General features: G+C 37.8%; 1 long non-coding RNA gene across 1 annotated transcript in view; it reads left to right on the forward strand.

Annotated features, from left to right (window-relative positions):
* LOC107666641 (uncharacterized) overlaps window positions 1–21559 on the forward strand; it is a 41305-nt gene extending 19746 nt beyond the window's left edge. Inside the window, exon 3 of the long non-coding RNA XR_001631698.1 lies at window positions 20775–21559. This is a non-coding gene — a long non-coding RNA (uncharacterized LOC107666641). The remainder of the gene's footprint in view (window positions 1–20774) is intronic.
* The last annotated feature ends 285 nt before the right edge of the window (window positions 21560–21844 follow it).

The raw sequence follows: 21844 nt of genomic DNA on the forward strand, positions 1-21844 counted from the left end.
ATTACTTCAGCGGATATTCCGTATCATAGCAACAGAGTATGGAGAACGAAACCTGCAAAAACAATAAATAAATAAATACACAAATAAATAAATAAATAAATGTGTGCATAAATACACGTATTATTATTTAAATACATAAATAAATAATTAAACATGTGATAAAAGTAGGCAAATAAATAAAATAAATTGGTGGGCAAATGGAAAATGTTTAAGGAAATGCTAAACTCATCCTAACTATTTTCCTTTGATCACTCATTTATTTCTGAATGTAGTTCCACATTTATTTCTCCTCTGCACAACATGCTAATGAGAGGGTGTCAACCATGGACTTGGTCGGGGTCATGTCATAGCTGGGGGCGCAGCATGGGGAAAACAATCCTTTCCCTCTGACAGGAAATGCATGGTGTTAATCCAGTATGGCCTACGTAAAGTCACTTTTTCCGTTCAACAGAGCAAGATACATAAAAAAACTGAGCTGTATTGTCCGTACAGTATCTGTGACTTTACAAACGACCCAAAGAAATGGCCAGAGGTGTCATTTCCTGACATCATTTTTTGTAACCCGATTGAGTCTCCAGCTAGAGACAACTGTAATATCAGTATCCCATGGTCATCGTGAGATGACTGGTATGAAGTGGTTTAATCGAGGAACAGACAGTTTTTTCCTCCATTTTTTTCCCCTCTGCGCAACATGCTAATGAGAGGGTGTAAATTATGCAAGAGTAGGCGGATTGTGTGTGACGCACTTGAGCTTTTGCCTGCGCATGCGTATTAACTTCATCAGTCAAGGGGACTGATTATTATCTTACACTTTTTCATAGGGCTAGTTTTATAGTTATAATCATGAGAGAGCTAATTCAATTTTGTCACTTGTATTTTCTGTTCTGATAACTAATAGGAAAAAAACTGTCTGTTCCTCGATTAAACAACTTCATACCAGTTCTCAAGGATGTATATGAGTCTCTGTTTGTACAATAATAAATTGAGAATCAACTGAGATTTACCCTTGTGTATGTCACTAATTTGGTTCTCCCGCCGTAAAGAGAGAGAGATTGCTGCAGATCGACTTGGTTGTAGAAGACTGTTTACTGAGCATAAAAATGATTTTACACGTACCTGAACAACGAGCAGATAAAACCATCCTAATAAACACTAGCTGCCATCAAAAGAATGAGCCCTTATTCCACGGATAAAGTGAACAATCTCACGATGATCATGGGATACTGATATTACAGTTGTCTCTAGCTGGAGACTCAATCGGGTTACAAAAAATGATGTCAGGAAACGGCACTGGCCATTTCGTTGGGTCTTTTGTAAAGTCACAGATACTGTACGGACAATACAGCTCAGTTTTTTATGTATCTTACTCTGTTGAACGGAAAAAGTGACTTTACGTAGGCCATACTGGATTAACACCATGCATTTCCTGTCAGAGAGAAAGCATTGTTTTCCCCATGCCGCGCCCCCAGCTATGACATGACCCCGACCAAGTCCATGGTTGACACCTTCTCATTAGCATGTTGCGCAGAGGAAAAATAAATGTGGAACTACATTCAGAAATAAATGAGTGATCAAAGGAAAATAATTAGGATGAGTTTAGCATTTCCTTAAACATTTTCCATTTGCCCACCAATTTATTTTATTTATTTGCCTACTTTAATCACATGTTTAATTATTTCTATATGTATTTAAACAAGAATTTGTGTATTTATACACACATTTATTTATTTATTTGCATATTTATTTATTTATTTATTTGTGTATTTATTTATTTATTGTTTTTGCAGGTTTCGTTCTCCATATTCAGCGCATGATCCAACAATGTGTTATTGATTTTTTTTGTTAAGAGTAGGCTATTCACTATATTAAACAAATTATTTGGATAAAATGTAATCTTCAAAGCAAAACTAGGATGAAAAATCTTCATTTTCTAATATCCGTGGACTTGTCTAAGTTGTAGCCTACCTTCGTCTCTAGAAAAGAGCACTGCATTTCTCTGATCTCCAAAGCATCAACTCAAAACTTACCGATGTGGGATCAGCGCTAGGGTTTTTTATTAATCCTAAAAAATCACACCTGCAGCATGGTTTAAAAACTCAGAGCAGTTGTGCGAAAACTCTTGTAATTTTGCATTTGTGAGTGGAGTGTACATGCGTACTTAACATATTTCATATGCGAACTTTTGAGACAATGCTTTTAAAAAGAAAGAGGGTACATTTGTGAACGTGGGTCGCCCCCGCGTGGTCATAAAGAATTTTGCGCTCACAAGATTTTTTTGTACTCAAGTGGTGTCACTTGCTAGTCATTATGCTATCCTATAATATAGCTATCAGCAGTGATGTTCAGCTGTTTGTTATTAAAAAGATGTTAAACAGAGGACCATAGCTTTTAAATGTTGTATTTTATATATGCAAATTAAAGATAGATATGTCTAGACCAACTATTGGCTTTTTATTTTATTTTAATTTATTTGTCTATTTTTTGTTTATTTGTATATTATATACATATGTGTATTTATTCACATCTTATTTTTTATTATCTGTGTGTTGTCTCTGTACTGGAAACTTGTGACAATAAACAAATTACTCATATGTGCAAACATACTTGGCAATAAAGCTCTGTCTGACTATTTTTTTTTAGCTTGGCAGTAATGGAAATACACAACCTGAGAGATTACTATCAACAGGAAGGGTCTTATGCCCTTATGTCTTATCAAACTGGGCAAATGAGACAAGATGAGGCTGGAAGGTCAAACAGCAGTCACAAGCTAAAGTCTGCCTTTACACTCCAAGCAGCTCAGCTCTCTCTTCTCTTCTGTATTCACTGCAGTCTTTACTTTATATAGCCTACAGACAGCTTTTCCAATGAATTAAGAAACTTCAGCTCCTCAGATTTCAGTCTTCAATACTGATATTGTCCATTTTTTTTTTGTGAGATAGATCTTTCAACATGACTATTTTATTTATCTATTTATTTCTTTTTATTATTATAATTTTATTTTTGAGAAGCTGCAATACTCTCCATTGAAAAGGTTAGAACCTGCAACTAATTATAAACTGCACATACACAGTAGCTCGCGCTTAAGTAAATGTTTTTTTGCAATGACTGTCCTGTGCCACATAGTGTCAGACTGCACACATTAAACGCACAATGAACTGTTTATGTATGATATTAATTAGCAATGTCTTACAACTTTTTCTATGGTACAGTTTATAAAATATTTGTAAACACCTTATGTTAAGTGTTTTTAACTGCTCTGAACTCACATTTAACGCATTTGTGTTTCATTTATTGGGTACTTTCAATTGTGAGGTGGCTGTCCCGAACCCTAACCCTTAAAATGATATTGAAATAATTTTTGGATTTTTTTTTCCATTGTTGTTTTTAACTTTAAGGAACGTCACTACCGAACACATTTTTCTACAAATAACCACACTTTTTGGGAGTTATTGCATATTATTTAGTTTTTTATATGTGTACCACTGCTCAGGGCTGCGTTTCCCAAAAGAATTGTAAGCCTAAGTTGATTGTAGAACCATTATCACCAATTTTACCAAAGCTTATGATGCTTTTGAGGAGGATTTTTTTTATTTATTTAGGGGGCAGTCGTGGCCTAATGGATAGAGAGTCGGACTTGTAACCTGAAGGTCCGGCAGGGATTGTGGGTGGGGGGAGTGTATATCCAGCACTCTCTTCCATCCTCAATACCACAACTGATCTGAGACCGTTGAGCAAACCCCCAACTGCTCCCCGGGCGCCGCAGCATTGGCTGCCCACTGCTGCGGGTGTGTGGGTGTTTGTTTGTTCACTACTACTCACTGCTGTGTGTGTGCACTTGGATGGGTTAAATGCAGAGCACAAATTCCAAGTATGGGACTGTGGAACACCATACTTGGCCACACGTCCTTTCCTTCTTTTCCTTTTGGGAAACGCAGCCCAGAATTGTGCTAGCTAACCATGTGCTAATTAGCAACTTTGAGCTAGGTTCAAAAGTATCTAAAATTGTCACTAATTGTCCCGTTCTGCGTTCCCCTCGGTAGAAATCGCGTTTCCCCCTCGGGGGACCCCCTCCATCTTCGGGCCCTTAGAATCGCCCTAACCTTCCCCCCTTACGGCGCCCCTGGGTCTATAATACGCGGATGCCACTTATTAAACATGCCACGTGATTTCCGGTGACAACGACGTACACTTAAATCGTGTTCATTTAAATCGTTCATAAATAATTCCAAATCATTGGAATAATTCCTACCGTTCACTTACCATAATAATAGACGCAATATCCCAAAGTATAATGCTAGTATTTCGTTCAGTCCACTTTTTTTTTTTTTGATTCGCTGTTTCTGTTCCCTCGTACACTCATGATGTGTACTCGTTTAATACATATTATTATTCATCACTTAGCAACGGAATAGATGCTTGACTCCACGAATGAATGTGTTGTTTACATTCAAGTAATCTTTTAAATAAGCAGTTAAATTTTGCTGCTCCTGCAGGGGGCGGAGTTGCTCTATACATGTCAGTTTTTTATTTATAATCTTGCGCCACGTTCTGTTCTTTTCGTTCTTTTAACAAACACTGGTTGCATAGCAACACAATGAACCGAGACATGTTATTTTTTTAGTGAGTAGCAATTTTATCATTTCAAAGTGGTCACTTTATACCAATTACTGCATACTTCTGATACGAGAGCAGCTCGCCTCGCACAATCGTGCCCGCGCGTGCTGATCTGTCAAGGCTCGCGCTGAATTGAATAATGATGGCATGTTTATGTGATGCATGACTGCTCTGCATTGAGCGCCTAGCTTATTTTAATAATGGTTATGCAGAATGTGATAGAGGATTTAGTGTATAGACATGCGTGATTTTCTCATTTAGCTAGGCTACATCGTACATCTTCCAGATTTGCCATGTTTTATTACGGTTAAGATTTTTTTTTAGCAAAACGGCTAAGGGATGTGACGTATATATAAATATCATTCCGCCAACATCTTGAAATGTTCTGACGCCGTGTGTTACGTAACTCTGCTGGGGCAGCAGTATCATGGTGCCTTGTTCCTAAAAGTGTCTTTAGTAAGGCTTATTTAGCATTTCTTGAATACTGTGGAGGTTATTTATTATTTTATTTATTTATTTGAGTCATGCTCCATTTCCTGTTGCCATTATTTAGTGTCTAGCTTACCCTCTTTCACGACTAATTCTGACAGATGATTAGCTTCACTGTCATGTTGACCCCAAATATGTAACTGCGTGGAGGTTTTCCTTTTATTTCCATCTAAACTGAACTGTATCTGTATTCAACATATTAAATATATGTTTTGCATATAGCCTACCTTAATTTTTCTTCTTTGTTTGATTTATGATCTTAATGTCTCAACGTAGCAACATTTGGGTGGATTTGTAATTTGTATGCTTGTATTTTATTTATTTTTTTAAGGGGGGAGGGGTGAACATTCTGTCATTTATCTATTCTGTAATGTAAGAATTTATGTATTCTGTAATTACATTTTTTGGTGTATAGGAAGTCAGTGGTAACCAAAAAGTTTTGGCTACCATTGACTTCCAAAAAAATTTCAACATATCTTCTTTTGTGTTTTGCAACTGAAATAAAGTGGTACAAATTTGGAACGACGTGAGTAAATAATGACAGAATTTTCTTTTGGGTGTACTGTCTCTTTAAGTTTTCCCTCTTTTTTCGTCTTGATTTGGAGACTAACGTATACGTTTTTAGCCGTTAGGGGTCGACATCTCCTTAGGGATCGTTCAATTGTATTGAAGATTACTGTAGAAGAAAATCAACGCTAAACAGGCCATTCCCATATTTTCTTTCAACAGAGAAGATACATTGGTGGTAATTTTGCCATTAATGTCAGTCTCTCTTTGATTCTCAGGCGACGGTGGGTATTCATCTACGGTTTTCTAGATAATTTGTGGTGTAAAATGCAGAACAACGTAAATTTTCATTTCAGATACAGAAAACAACAATAATGTGATCTCTAATTGTTGCTAAAATACAATGTATTTCCTTCATGCTGTGTTTTGTGATTTTAAAAATACCAGCTATCTTTTGCCGCTCAAACACACTCGCTTGCACATGTGCAAATGGGTAGTTTTATGTTATTTACTTTATCTGTTCCCCGTGATGCAGTAAGAGCAAAGAGAAATTCAGCACCACATGTGGTGGACAGCGCCTCACCTTCAAGACCTCTGCAGCGTATCGCATTGTTTCCTTTTTATGGTTTTCCAGATTGCAGTACACATATACTTTCACAATTGCTTCGCACAATATCCAAAACACACAGACCAGAACTATCAGAACTAGCTTTATTAGGGGAGGGAGGGAGGAATGCTGATGGTGGAAGGCTCCGCTCTTGGCATTCACCGCGTGCCTTAATTGTAAGACATTAAATCAAGGTCCGCTGTGAACACTTAGAGCCAGAGTCTCAAATAACGCAGAGCCTGTCTAAAGCATACCACAAACCCTCTCCTTCGTTGTAAGCAACCCAATGCATCTGTATTATCATGAAAGCCTTCGTTTATCCAGTCATTCCCCAGCCTCTGGTTTTAGTGTCCCGGCGCGTATGACTCTACTACGGTGTATTTCCTATTAAATTAATGCTTTTCAAAGCCCATCTCGGCGATGTCCTGTGCTATTGAAACCATCCCGTTAAGTGTTTAAGCACAGCACAGATCTGCAATAAAGCGAAGCGAATGCTCAAAAGGACTACTTAACCGCCGTATGATGAAATATGGCCATGAAACGTTGACAGCAAAGGGATAAGGCCTTCGTTATTTTTGGAGCTGGTTTCAAAATCACAGCCAGTCTGGGACAAAGAGGGACAAGGGTGGGTTGACCATTTCAACTGCTTGAAAGGACCTCTGCTCTGTCCAAAAATCGTCAGGGGCTTCGACCACGTCCGTACGTACTCGTACGGACGTACGTACGAACACCTACAAGAAGAAAACACACAAAATTGCACATTAGAAACGTGATAGGCTTCCAGTTAAATGTGCACCCAAATACTGAACCCTCGAATGCGTCAAAAAGAATTAAGATAAATTCCAGGCAAACGGCGCGTTAAGCTAATACGCATGTTCGAGAAAAGAAGCATCCAAATGCGTTCTGTATTCCATTCGAAAAACAGCCGACAAAACCAACGTAGCCTACTTCCCGCAGCTTCTTCTTGTACTGAAGATGGGCTGAACATTCCCAATATCCGTGCTGTTAAACGGTACCGGTCTCTCTCTCAGTCCAGTCTTTTCCCTACGCTGACTTACTTTAGGATTAATGGCTCTCCAGCCAAACAAATAAGGCATCTGCTTTTAGCAGAAGAGGATTGCATGGGGGTGGTGACGTCACTGGGCAAACAGATGTTTGCGACCAACGTCCTGACCGTCTCCTTATGTCCTTGAGAGTAAAAGGAGCGCACGTTTGCTCTGACGTAACCGCGCTATTGGTTTCCTTTTAATAATTACTCCTTCTTTAATAGCATCCGCTGCTTACAAGACGCCTGTCATCATTGTCAATCGATCAGCGTAATAGGCCTAGAACTAAGAGGAAAGAGAATTATCTATTGAAATTTAAATTTGTCATCATCAGCATTTCCTGTGCAGAATTTCCCTTAGGATTTCTGAACGCTGTCTTACGTATTTAGACTGTGATAGGACGTTTTTATAACCTCAGAGTTTAGCCGGATAGTTTTGCTTGGCCCAGATGCTGCTTATGCATTAGAGAAGCTTGTGTTACCCTCTCAGATACACACACGAAGGTACAGTTTGTTTCACAATCTGTGTAGCGTATGCATACATTAAACAAGAAACTGTCATTAGTGAGTGTTACAGAGAATTTCTCAGATCATACTTCTTAAGCCTAGGAAAGATCTGAAAGTCGAGTTTGTTTGCGCAGTAATCCGCATCTAGCAGACGTTCTGTTTACATCAGTGTCAACAGACCTCTCAACAAAAACCTACTACTATATGCTGTTTTTAATTAGCACGGACATTGTATGCCAGTGGTTTATGTTCATACAATTAGGTAATCGTGGGATCAAAAAACATTCAATATCTAACAGAAAATTAAAAAACAATGACAATTCAAATACACCATCGCCATATACCAAGAGACACCTACAGCCGGCAAAACACCTTTGGTTCATGGGTCTGCGGCGTTAAAACCTATTTCGTGTTTTTATGCTCCAAGTCATGCAGCTTTCTTTGAATCATTAGCAGATCACAGTTTAAATCAGATTTTTTGCGTACGATGGTCGTATGAATCGAATCGAGAAACAAAGGGAAACGCCATTTTTGACCAAAAATGTCTGTGCATTGCATTATAATTCGTACCGGTTTCTCGTTTCTGGTATTTAACCCACGCGCTTCTGATTTATCAGTGTTTGTGCTCTCATAATGAGCAGTAAAATATGACCTAGTTGACCCAGAGTCCATTAATCTATTGTCTGTGGGAATCAAGCGGGTACAAACAAAGCGAAACCAACACGTAACGAGCCCTCGTGCGTTTTGCGTGAAAACCGGTTCGCGTTTGCGATAAACGGTAGGTAAGCCGTTTGAAGCATTGGTGTGCGTTGATTTTGCATGCATGTTTTCCATGCACTGTAAAAACAATAGCAAGTGCAACGTGGGAAAGCTTCATCCCCGTAAGGTAGGCTACTGATTATGCCGATCGCGAGCAAACGCTAACAATTACGTTTTGTCTAATACAAGACGCGTTCCAATTTAAGCGTTCTGTTTTTGCATTTGTTGTTTTATGTTGTATATACGTAATCCCATATATGTATCCCACAATATTCCACACTTACGCGTTCGCTCGCTCCACTTCCTCAGCAGGTGGTCTTGGTTTTCCTTGCATTCATATCCATTCATTTTCGCGAAGCTGTCTTCGTATTATAACGCGCATTTCGCGATTTTAAGAAACTTAATTGTATTCCCGGGTTTCTCTGTCGATGTGTAGTTGGATGCCTCCGCTAAGCGACTTGCCCTATCTTGCAGTGAGTCAGGGGCTGGAGCCCCTGCAAATCATGGCTGCGTTTTTCTCTTTTTTTCAAAAGAGGGCAGGTCGCTATGCATTATAATGAGTTAAATCTCTCCCTCTCCCTCTCTCTCGCTCTCCCCCTCGCACGCACACACACATACACAGTTGCAAATTTGAAGTTGCAATAGACCTCTCAACAAAAATATCAAGCTTTTGTGTCGTTGAAGAGCCGACCCGTGGTGTCTAATGTATACATCACTGATATTACATTTATCAGTGCATTAAATAAAACTCAGAGGTGTTGCCTGAGCGAAAATCTCATTTTAGATTACTGGTGCACATTGTGCGTTAGTGTTTTGAACGCAATTTGTCACGTTCAGTAGGCTACGTTTGTCCGTTTTTCCGTTACGACGCCACTGTGGTCCTAGTTAGCCTATATGGAGGAATCATTGCTCAGGCTCACTATATTTGTTAGAGTACATTTCTTCCTTCCCATGAATCATTTGGAAAGACAAATTACATTTTATTTCATCGTTCTGGAATCAGCTGAGAGACGGTAACTCAGTTTAAGGCTCATCTGTTTCATAATTTTTTAGAAATATATAGGATACTAAGAAGGTTAAATTCACAGCCAATCAGGCTGTAGTGCTTTAGCCTATCGCCTGCAGTAACCTATAAACCCAAATGATAATTATATAATTTCCGCACGTGCAGTTGTTAGTATTCCACACAGAAAACCAAATCAGAACTTATCAGAAAAATAGAAGAACCGTTTTTTTTTTGTTAAAAAGTATTTACAACAAGAATTAAATTTAGGCTATATCTTTCTGTTTGAATATTACAGAAAAACATGTTGAAGGATTGTGGATTAATTTCTCTCATTTCTCTAAAGCTCTTTTTTATAGAAATGCTTTTGGTTCTTCAAGAAAAGCCAGTGAGAAGTGATGCAGCATTAATAATTAATCGAAGTACCGTAGTTGTCTGTCATGTCAGTGGTTGTATTTCTTTTATTTTTAGCCATCGACACGTGAAGCTAATGTTCGTAAGGAACAACACAGAAATACAAAACAGACAAAATGAGAGTAACGTTTTACTATCGTTTGTGTTTGTCCTTTGGTGCACTAACGGTTTAATGTAATGAAATGTACTTTTAGGAGGAGCTACAGAGGTTATTCTTGATTTTTATCACACTTTTTTTGTGATCATAACGTTTCTGTCTGCGATGGAGAACAAACTGGCAGGTAGATTGACATAATGATAATTTTTTTGATTAATATGCAATTAATTTGCTTTTGCATCAAACCATCCAAAGCAGTCTCTCAATTTGTGCTAATGTCGTGCTGCAAATTTAAAGGGAATTTTAAAGAGCTTATTTTCCCTGGGAAAACGCCATTGTTCGTACTGAAACAATAGAGGCTGCAGGCAACCGCAGTGAGGCAGCATGAATGGCGACGCTCCGGGTCAGTGCATTGGGTCTCAGGCCCCAAAGCCCCCTTTCCCTGTGCACCACAATGACCCTGCGCGAGGTCGAGGTCACAGGGCATCACCTATTGTTCCGCACTTCAAAACAGATAAACATTTTTTAATCAAGGTTGGCCAGAGGGCCCTGTTTCTCAGGGAAAATCTGGTAAAGTTGTACCTACGAGTGCTATAGGGGCCAGTAGGACTTCTGATGTTGTAGGCTATATGAATAAGACGTATATGTTAGAAATCAACGGAGCCAATTATCATCTTTTCCTGGATGAAAGGACTTCAAATATTCGCTCTCAAGTAAGGCAGAATTTTTAGACGTTTACATGCAGTAATGTGGAGCAGACTATTTTGCATTAGCTTACATATAGCATGCTTTAAGGTATGTTAATAAAAGATTACACGTTTTTAACCGTGAACACGCGACTTAATATGTTTTGGTGCATGTTCTTTTTCGTACAAGTCAGTGCTGTCGTGGTTTCAAAAGAAAAAAGGAAACTAGCTTAACAATGTGAACTACCCCTGAAAGAGTTAAATAACAACTTTCTCCACAGGCCCAGAATCATTCTAAAAATCTTCACGACGGATGAGTTATTGTTTATGCTAGTTTTCTTGTCATGCTAGAGATAGCTTGTTTTTAATGTCGCGTCATATTTTACAGTGATGCATTGTGTAGACAATATTATTGCACAGACCATGAAACATTTTTTGTTGTTGAAATGACTGGAAAGCAGGGTTAATTTTTAATGGGCTATCTTTCCCAGTTTAATAAAAAAATAAATCAATTGTCAACTTAACATAAGAACTCGTTTTTTAACGAAATACCGTATAATAATAATGTATTGAACTTATGTTAAGTTGCAGCTAAGTGTATACAACGTTGTACTGAACCTGTAAATTGGTTAACACAAGCACGCATGTCACAACATTTCAAACAGTTCTCTGACACTATATTAAAAACTTTAGTACATGTAAATAATTGTTCGAACGATTATGCAGTGTAGTTTGTGCATTAAAATATCAATGTGACTGGGTGCGATTTTTCCTTTAGTTTACGAAAATGCAAAGCGTGGTGCATGTTGCGTTCAAATCACACAACATGAAACCACGAGACAAGACGAGACACTGACGCGTGCTTTTATTTAAATTGCATATATTTTAGCAAATTTAGCATGCATTATTCTTAAACGTAAGAAGTAAGTTGCATAACAATCCGTTATAAAGACTGCGAAACTGCTGAGCTTCCGTGACAAATCAAACGCATTGTGGTTAGATGAGGGGTATGGCTCAGCTTCCTCCAGCTACCGACCAAGCCATCGTAACATTCTGTGCGATTAAAAAAATAAAACCCACTAAATTTGCGTCTTTTTTTCAGTTTTAAATCACTTAACATGTACGTTGACTCTGGCTCACGGAATATTATCTTTAAATGCTCTTCAGATAAACTATCCTGCCAGGTAATTGATTTTGTGAGCTGAGTATTTGTGAGCATGTAAATGCATGCTTTCGAGGAGATCTGACCTTTAGAATTGCATTCCTCAATTTTGGACAGAGTGCATACTATAATGGTCAGTCAAATCTTTACTTTAATTCAAATTTAAATGTGTAGAAAAAGACCAAACATAAATGATCTGTATTTGTTGCAGTTTAATGCAACATTTGGTTTAATTGTTTGTCATATGCAATATATTGTTTTAATCAAGCTAAATGGATTCATTTTGATTTATTTCAAGAAGAATGCCGTTAGCAGCATATACTGTATGTGTGTTTATGCATCAGACTTGTTCAACCTTGCTAATCTACGATATGGATTTTATTATCAGACCTCAGTGTTTGTATACTGTATATCTCTTTGTGCTGAGCAAACAGCAGCAGGTCAGTGATGGAGTGATGTTTATGAAGTCCCTGTTTAGATTTGTACTCCTCACCCTCCACATTCTGCTCTCAGCTGGACTGGGAGGGGAGGCTTCTGTTTTTCACATTGTCTGTAAAGGATACAGTCCTCATCCATGTGAAAGAACATAACTAAGGTTTCCCCTTCTCTCCCACTGTGACCTAATTTAGTTGTTAATAAGCTGTTAAAATTCCCAATGAGTGCTGCTTTAGAGGATTTCTAGGTACTGGACCTGGATAGGAGTGGAGTCAGGTCAGGTTGTACGAACCAATCAGAATGCAGTACAGGCCTCTAAAGTTTTATTTTAGGTGCTTTTGCCCTTCACATATTGTATACTGTGCACTAAAATCAATCTGTGTACACTGATTGGGATTAAGCTTTGTAGTTTTATATAAAGTATCCATGATACACTGGGCTTTATATTCACTCACATTCTAAGTATATGTGTGTGTACCATTCATATGCATGAACCATTGTCACCTTTGTTTTTCTTTTTCCTGACGGGTCAAGAAAGCACATGACTGTGTTTGGGCTTACATCTCTTGAGGTCAAACATACATGTTGAGGCATCTGATCTACTAGCCGCTCTCACACTGAGCTGTTAAATGTCAGAAAGAAAGAACAGAGAATGTAGGCCATTAGAGGTTGTTCTTAGCAGTCAGTCTCTGCTTTTATTTCCCTGCCAGCATCAGTTTTTTGACTGACAATTAAAGAAAGCGAGAAATTGTACAGTAGCTCTGACTTGTGTGAACACCCCGTTGGTCACCTGTCCACACTTAGCTCACCTGGCAAAAAAATTACCCATTGTTTATATTCAAGGACTGAAGTGGGTGGGAGACATTTTCATTTTTGTTATAAGAGAGAATTAGTTTTGTGTAAATGGAGATTTTTAAGTCTGTTCCTGAATTTCTAATGTAGCCTATTTTAACAAATTTGCACATGAAAATAATCAGATGAGGCTCTTTAGAATTAGCCCATGTTCAGAAAAGGATACTAGTTTAGTGTTTACTGTGCATTATGAACTGTATTATTATTAGTAAGTGATATTATATATTGCAGGAATACTGATGTTTATATAAAAAGTCTGCTAAAACATTATCAAACTGTATGATGCTCTAGGCTAATATTTACATAACAATATGGAATGGAAGTGTTAATATACTGTATCTTCTTAAAGGCGTAGTACACCTGAAAATGAGAATTCTGTCATCACGTCTGTGTTTTTTCTGAGTTATAATGTTGTTATTAATATCTTTTGTGTTCTGCAGAAGAAAGAAAGTCCTATACATTTGGAAAGACGTGAGGGTGAGCAAATGATGACAGAATTTGACATTTTGGGTGAACTATCCCTTTAAGGTTTCTTTTTCATACGTTTTTTTCCTGTGTCAGGAAAATTTTAAGCACTTATCATACTGAAATCTGCAATCTCATCTAACCTCCCTTAGCATTAAACTACATCACCGGTAAATATCATGAAATCCAGCAGCAACAGTAGACTTATAATCAAAGATACAAGGAAGCATGGGAATATCTCTCAACTAAATATGTAATTTTATTACAATGCATCTCTTAGATGTCACCTGAAAAGTGACAGATAACTCAGCACCCCAAATAACAGTTATTATGCTTTCTGTGATTGTGTGTGTGTGTTCTGCATTGCTGTAGTTCATCCAATGCCACAATTGTTTCAATAGGTTTGCATACAGCTTTGCAACAAACAATTTAATCTTTTGAAAATATCACTTACCCCCCACAGCCTTTGAAATGCTGTACAACTGGCTAATGCAGTTCCACTGGAAATAGTTAATTTGTCAGCATAAACAAATAGACAGATAGAACCAAAGGGGCTGGAAATTTCAATTGCAGCTCAGGCTTCGCATTGCACATCCGCCCACATGCGCCACCAAATCTTCATGTGGTTTGGTGGGTCCGCTAAAGGATCTAAAGGCTTAAACTCAAATGAACTGATGACAGATTTATGCTGTATGTGGTTGTAAAGTATTTTGCATACATTCTGTAAAAGCAAGACATTTGATTGAGAACCATAGGTTGGTTTTTAATTGAAATCTAATTGATGCATTGTTTTTAATTCTTAAAATTATAAAAATATACATAGGCAAAGAGAATTGCTGTGATTTACACTGTAAAATCTGACCAGATGCTTCCAGTTTTTGTACTTAATGTAGTATAAATAAAATCATATTTGTTGGTGTAATTAATGTAGTCAGGCTGAGTTAGTCTTTTTATATAATATTTTTGACTTCAATAGAACTGTTTGATTTAGATGTGAAGCACATTTTTAGCACATTTTGTTTTTATTTATTTTCATCATATGCAGCATTTTTCATTAAGCACAGGTTGTCTTTATAGCCAAAAAGGGCGCAAACCATTAACCAAATTAATATGGGGGCATCAGACATTAAAGTGAATATTTGATTCTACCAGCCATTATTTGCACCAAACTACGGTGATCATTTTGGCCATTTATGATGCTATTAATGCAGCGAATGATGGGCAAACATATGTTTCCATGCGATTACTATCCTAGTCACTTGCTGTCCTAGTTGCCTGCTATCGCCTGACTGCTGGAATGAGGATATGTGCCTTGAGTTAATGCTGATTGCAGCAGCTGCCAACACGTGAATCTCCATGGCAACAATAATGGTTGCCTAGCAACCATGTTCTTTTAGGGACACTGGAAGTGCCCAAAGGCTTACTAAAAATATATGAGTATAATTCCCCATTAATGCTTCAGCTACCTTTACTGCTGTTCCTACTGCATTTACCAACAGATACACACACCAACTCGCTGAGGGTTGGAATGGAAGTGCTTTGAAATTGGAATGCAATTTCATATACATAAAGCTCACTTTTAAGTCAGATTTAAAATAATAGAACATCCAATGTGGCTAAAACTAGACGGCAGATATACAATAAGACGTGCCTGTATTTTTAAACAGCGTTTGGATTCGTTGCATGAGCCTTCGGTGGCTGGTGTAATTTAACGGAGCATCAGCCATCTTGCAGCACACGCAGTGTGCATCTCGCAGCTCTTGCTCAGACTCAGGTGGCATGCGCACACGCTGAGGAACAAAGCATTCCATCAGTGCAAGTGACATCACTGCAGTCAGCTCAGCTGTTTCGGCCCACGTTCTATAAATTGTGGAAGAGAGTAAGGTGCAGAAGCTCTTCCAGGCCCATATTTTGAAAGATACCAGTAGATATATGAAGTATATTATTTTATGTGCAGTTCTTAAGTACAGCTTGTCTGTATTTTTAGAAGGTTCAGTTTTTGAAGCTGGTCGATGGTTTGACGAGGCAGTTTGATGGATTTTACATGTTGAATGACTGTATCTTTCCCTCGCTTTGCACATACTGTACTATAATCAGTAGCCCTGAATCATAAAAAAAGAGTAAATCTTATTTTATTTGACTTATAATTTTCAAGTTTGAAATTGCAGCATATTGTGCTGTTATTTAAAATATTTCAAAAGATTGCATGGAAAATTGCATTCAATTTTCATATATATACACATACTATGTGTGTGTATACTGTGTTTATGTATTATGTATGTATGAATATAGGTGTGTGTGTGTATTAGTAGGTAGGTATTACTTTAGCTTTGGAAAGCTTTTGTCTTATTATACTTATTAAATCTTATAATTTTTTTAAATTTACATGTAATGCAGGCTTTTTTTTTTGGCATCTTAACCTCTTTCACCCAATATATTTACTTAAAGTATACCCTAAGATTGTAAAATAAATATTTTAATAATGATGTATCACATTTGCATGTTCACGGTTATGTGTATATATATATATATATGTATATATATATATACACAGGTAAATAGGTTATATTGTTAAAATAAAAATGTATTAAATTATTATCGATGCAATTTTTATACGACTTTCAAAATAGTAATTTGATTTATTTTTCAGTATAATCGTATTTTTTAATCTAAAATCTCAACCACAGAACCCGTCAGGCCAGATTCAGAATATCTTCTATTTTCCCAGCATGCCACTGTGGGGCTTGGTGAAGGGGCACACCTGCTTGCAGGCTGATAACGCCGCAGCAGTACAGTGGATAGGCCAACTTTCCCATCTTTCACTATTGATCCCCTCTCAGGAGATAATGGCTCTCAGACCTGAGTAACTGACTGATTATAGTTACTTGATTCCTTCCCTCTCTCTCACACACACACTGCCCAGTGTGTGTTTGAGAACACAATAGTGAACCCTCTCTCTGGCACTGAAGGGGGGAGTTAATGCACGTGCAGCTTAAGCTGTCGCCGCAGCGAACCAGGCTGGGCTGCAGCCGCTGGCGCAGTGCCAGCTCTGCCGTGTGCCCGCTATGTTCCCCTGCAGCCACTGCTCGGCCAAGCCCCGCCGGGCACTCTCTCATGCAGAAGAGGGCTGAGGTGGTACTGGCCGAGAGCCAGGACGTGTGCTTGCGGGATGGATGCCATGGGTGCAGCGCTACAGGCTGGCAGCAATGGGGAGCATGACGGTATTCAGAGTGGGTGAATGTGCTTTTTGTCTCTGCACGCAGTGCCAGACAGCCTCTAATGAGACGCGTCTTTGTGGCAGGCCTCTCAACATCAAGTGGGCTGGTGGGCTCATTAACCTGACGATGGCAAATAAAAAGCCCCACACAAGAGACGCCATGAAGTTCCGATTTATGAGATATAAAGTAAAAGTTATAAAAAGTTGTAATTATGAGATACTAAGTCATAATATGTGATCAAGTTAAATATGTGATAAGTTGATGCATACTAAGTTGTCTTCATGAGATAAAGTCAAAATCAACATAAAAGGCTGAAATTTAGATATTAATGACAAAAAATTCACTTTTCCTGTCATAATGACTTTTTATATGTTAATTTCAACTTTTTATTTTATAATTATGACTGTGTAATCATTTAGATTTTTTTTATCTCATGATTATGATTTTTTATGTGTTAATAACCAAAGTGGGGTTTTTTTCTTATGTGCTGGAAGTAGAGTTCCATAATATGAAGATGAATAAATGATGCCAGAATTTTCTTTTTTTTGCCATCATTGCCAGAATTGTCCCTTTAAGGCTATAGATACATACAGTAAAGAGCCATTCACAGGGTTGTGCTGTTTTAAAGCATGCGGTGCAACCAATTGCTGTTTTTATATTCTCTGAAGCATTTGATTGGGTGGCCCGTATGTGTTTGCATTAATTAGATATTCACCATTTACCATTTTTTTTTAAATATTTCTCTTCCTTTTATGATTTTTAATGTGATTTACATTGTAAATTATTTTCCACTGCTTCGCTACACAGAAACATGTTGTCTTTTTCAGGCTGCGCTATCTAATTCTGGGATGTGGGAGCTCATGCTAAGGATTAGCGTTAGTCAGGGTCGTCCTGCAGAGAAAAAACTGAACATTGGTATAAATATCAAAGGGATGACTGTGTGCGACACTGACAAATTGCAGTTGAGGCACCATTAATTAAACGGGATCAGTAATGTGTGTTTAAATGAATTTACTGTTGCATTATTGATTCGCTCACCGCACAAATTATCTTTCGAGGTGCATATGGAGTTTGCGGGTCCGGCTCCCCGTGAAGGATTTGTCAGGGTGAGGTCTGTGGACGTGATCTAGGCCTAAGGATGTACCCATCCCCATTTATCTGCCGAGGAAAGCCTGGGGGGATAGAGGGGGGTGGCGGAGCTTGCCGGCTTTGTTTGCATTCAAACTGCAGATAACAAGGAAGCCCGAGCGGCGGCTCAGAGAAATCACTGGCGCTGCCCGTGCTGCCAGACTGAACGGTGAATTCGAGAGGTGTGCTTGCGTACTTCACACATGGTTGATTGTATAGCGCACGTGCTTTGTTCTTTTCTCTCATTTTTCCTCCGTTTTTTCGGAGGGAAAGTGCTGACAGCATGCTGAAGCTTCCTCTATCGGTGCTTATTTTGCCTACAAACCATTTGGGCGCAAGATAATGTCTGTCTTTACTTTGTCGGCATGCGGAAAATAGATTTTTGGAGGGGGTGGAATTGAAATGATTGCTTTTCTTTCCTCTTTCTAATGTTATAAATGAATGCAAATTCTAAATTTAATCAGCCCATAAAAGCACAAACTAACAAAGTCCCCCGCAGCTCTAACACAGATCTGAATTATATTCGATTACATCTATACAGGCTCTGCAATGCATTAAACTCCAACTAGGCCTGTGACATTTTCTTTGCATTGTCCCCGGGGGCGAGATCGAGTCTGTCCATGCATCCCAGCATGCCCCAGGGCCCTGGCTGAGCGAGGGAGAAAACGCGTTAACACGCAGCAATTTGTCAGGACAGCAGTCCTCTCTGAATTGCAGTTCATTGACAGGTACACAATGCACCAAAGGCAAGCGCTCTGACTCGATAAAAGTGAATGATGCCCTCTCCTAGATGTTCGCTCTTTCTAATTTCCTGTAATGGACTTTTGTATGCTTTGAAATTTGATTTAAGTTGAAGCGATCGGTTTTAGGAGTCTGTTAACCGGTTTGCTTTTGCTCTAATTGTTTCAGAGTAATTCAAAGGTGGTGTGGAAAATGCTGCTGCCTCTCAGCTGTGTGTTTATAATCAGAGACACAGAGTATATATATCAACCGTTTGACAACTTTACCGCCTACTTTAAGTAGCACTTCATTCATCTTCTCTTCTTATATTTCTGATTCACATGTGGTCATTTTTATCTGAATAAAAGTGTAACGTCATCACTTGTGGGTAAGTTTACAGGTATACAGGGGAATATTGGCATTTCTTTGTCTGCAGCAGTTCGTCAGTATTGTATGCACAACAATATAAATAATTCTTATATGTACAATTATAATTATGTATATAAATAAATCTTATATGTACAACATTTGTATTGGCATTTTGTTTGGGTACATGATTGGTGTCCTTAACTAACCACAGAAATAACTTCCATGATATAGTTTCGACAGCTACTATACACTGATTATAATCAAACTAAAAAATAAATAAATAACATTTAATTTAGTGAGGCTTGTGCTTATAACAAGTGAAACATCTGCCAATGAATCATGACAAAATACAATTTTTTTCTAAATTTATTCTCTTTAAACAAATTTGTTTTGTCTTAATTTTGCTTGAAAGTAAATATACTGTATCTTTATTTGAGGATGTTTTGATGCTTTTATTGGAGAGTAAGAAAAAGTCACTTATGCAATGTATTGAATGTATTTTTTTTCTGTCTTGTTTTCCAGAAAAAAATATCTAAACATCTTTAAAAGGAGATAAATTGAAGGCAACATATATATATTAATATCTCTGTTTGGCTAAATGCGTTCAGCCTAAACTGCACCGAATCTTCAGTTAATCTCTCCTTGACTGTGTGTTTATATGCTCACCTAAAGTAGAAGATGATTTGAAATAGAAGAGATCTAAAGTAATTAACGAATAAATTTAAGGTGAACAATAGTGTGTACAAATACTGATACATACCTTTGTAAAGGTATGTAAAAAATACGCAGTGCTCATGCATGTGCGCCTGCATGCTTTCATGAGTGTGTGTGTTTGTGTGCTCACTGGCTCTCACAGACAGTTAATAATGTTGCATATTAATCAGGGCCCAGGCGCCCTATGGCGGATCAAAGCCTTCAGGTTGAGATTTTCTGCCATTAATTTTCTGAGGATGTGGAAGAGGCATTTAACCTAGCTGGGGCTGCCAAATAGAGAGCAAATCGTTCAATGTCCTTCCCTTTACATTCTACTAAAAACCTTAAATGCGGCTTAAAGGGATAGTTCTCCCAAAAATAAAATAAAAAATTAATTATCCTTGTCCTTCCAAACCAGTATGACCTTCCTTTGTGGAACACAAAACAAGGTGTTTAGCAGAATGTCTGAGCTGCTCCATACAATGAAAGTAAATGGGGACCAGGTGCATTAAGGACAAAATAGCTTCATAAAAGCATCATTAATGTGTTCCATATCACCCAAATGCACGTCTTCTCATTTATGTATTTATTTTTTTATTATTATTATTTATCTCTCAAACTAGACAAGCGATTTTTGGTCTGTTTTTTGTATCTTGTACTCTGCCAAAATAATTTAAAAAATGCCTTTAAATTCCTTTTTATATTATTTAATTCATTCATTCATTCATTTACTTACTTACTTACTTACTGACTTAAATGAGGCAAGACATTTTTGGTTTGTTTGTTGTACCTTGTTGAAGTGAAGCTCTGCCAAAATAATAATAATAAAAAATGCCTTTTAAAATGTGGTTTTCTTAAGGTGCAGCTAATTTTTAAGCATCTAAATTTGTGTTAACCATATCATATTAATATTTGTGCATTCTTTAGTTACCAAAAAAATACAATTTTAAATCGCTAAACATTCATTAAGCTCTTGTTTCTTTTTGTGTTCTTATATCGTCCAGGTCCAGATTAAGCATGACCAGGTGCAGAGGAAAGTCTTCTTGCTTCCTCTCAGCTGATTAGTGGAGCCGGTTGATTGGTGCAAATGAGGAAGCTTTTATCCTGCTCGAGTATAATCTGCTTGCATCTTTATTGGCTAAAAGCAGGCGTGATGCTGGCATGACCCAGGCTGGCCCAGGTACTGTCCTCAGAAAGGGTACTGACACTAATGTCTTCTGACACACACATCCCCCATGCCCTTCCTGTTAAAGGTACACACACAGATACGCTGCGGGAAAAAATCTCCAAAGCTTATGCATGCACTTTTCAATTACACTACTTTTGTGAAAAATATTTTTTATAATATACACCATATTAAAATGCACATTCTCAGTGAAGACGAGCGGGAACGATCAGCGCTTTGTAGCTGTCGGCTTTGGTGTAATGGCTGCCTGTTTCCTTCTCATCTTCTTTTGTCCTTAAAGGACGCTGCCTTGCCTAGCTGCACAGATCCTTGGAGCATCTTTCCTATCTGTCTGTCCCTCTCTGTGCTGCAACACAGCCTGTTATTTCAAGGAAAGTGCAACCTTTGCCTTGGGCTTTAATTATGTTCAGTTTGCCAAGCCGAGCCTGAAAAATTCAGAGGGTAAAAAAGCTCTATGACCTATTTATTAATGCTGCGTTGGGTCTAAAGCTACACTGAGATCAGCACTGCATCACTCAACAATAACATCCATCTCTGGAGAACAGACTTCAATCACGTTGTACTCCTCTCTAACAGCTGGAATTCATTACTTTATAATAGATCACGGACCAGTTAATCATTATTAAAAGAAATGTAAAAGTTTGTAGTTAAGTGGGATTTGTAATTGGTGTATATTGCTGGAACTGTACATGAAATTGGAAAAATGGAAATTATATATATATTATTCAGTATGTTATGTAAGAATAAATAATACTAATAAATAACAAAGTGTATATTTCTAAAATATATCTAAATTATTTATTATGTGTTATTTTATAACAATATCAAACAAAGTTTTCTTTTCTCGAATGAGGTAAGTGATTTTTCTCTGTTTTTTTTGTACCTTGT

This window comes from Sinocyclocheilus anshuiensis, unplaced genomic scaffold (assembly GCF_001515605.1).
Source record: "Sinocyclocheilus anshuiensis isolate Anshui unplaced genomic scaffold, SAMN03320099.WGS_v1.1 scaffold1100, whole genome shotgun sequence".
Taxonomy (NCBI): Eukaryota; Metazoa; Chordata; class Actinopteri; order Cypriniformes; family Cyprinidae; genus Sinocyclocheilus; species Sinocyclocheilus anshuiensis.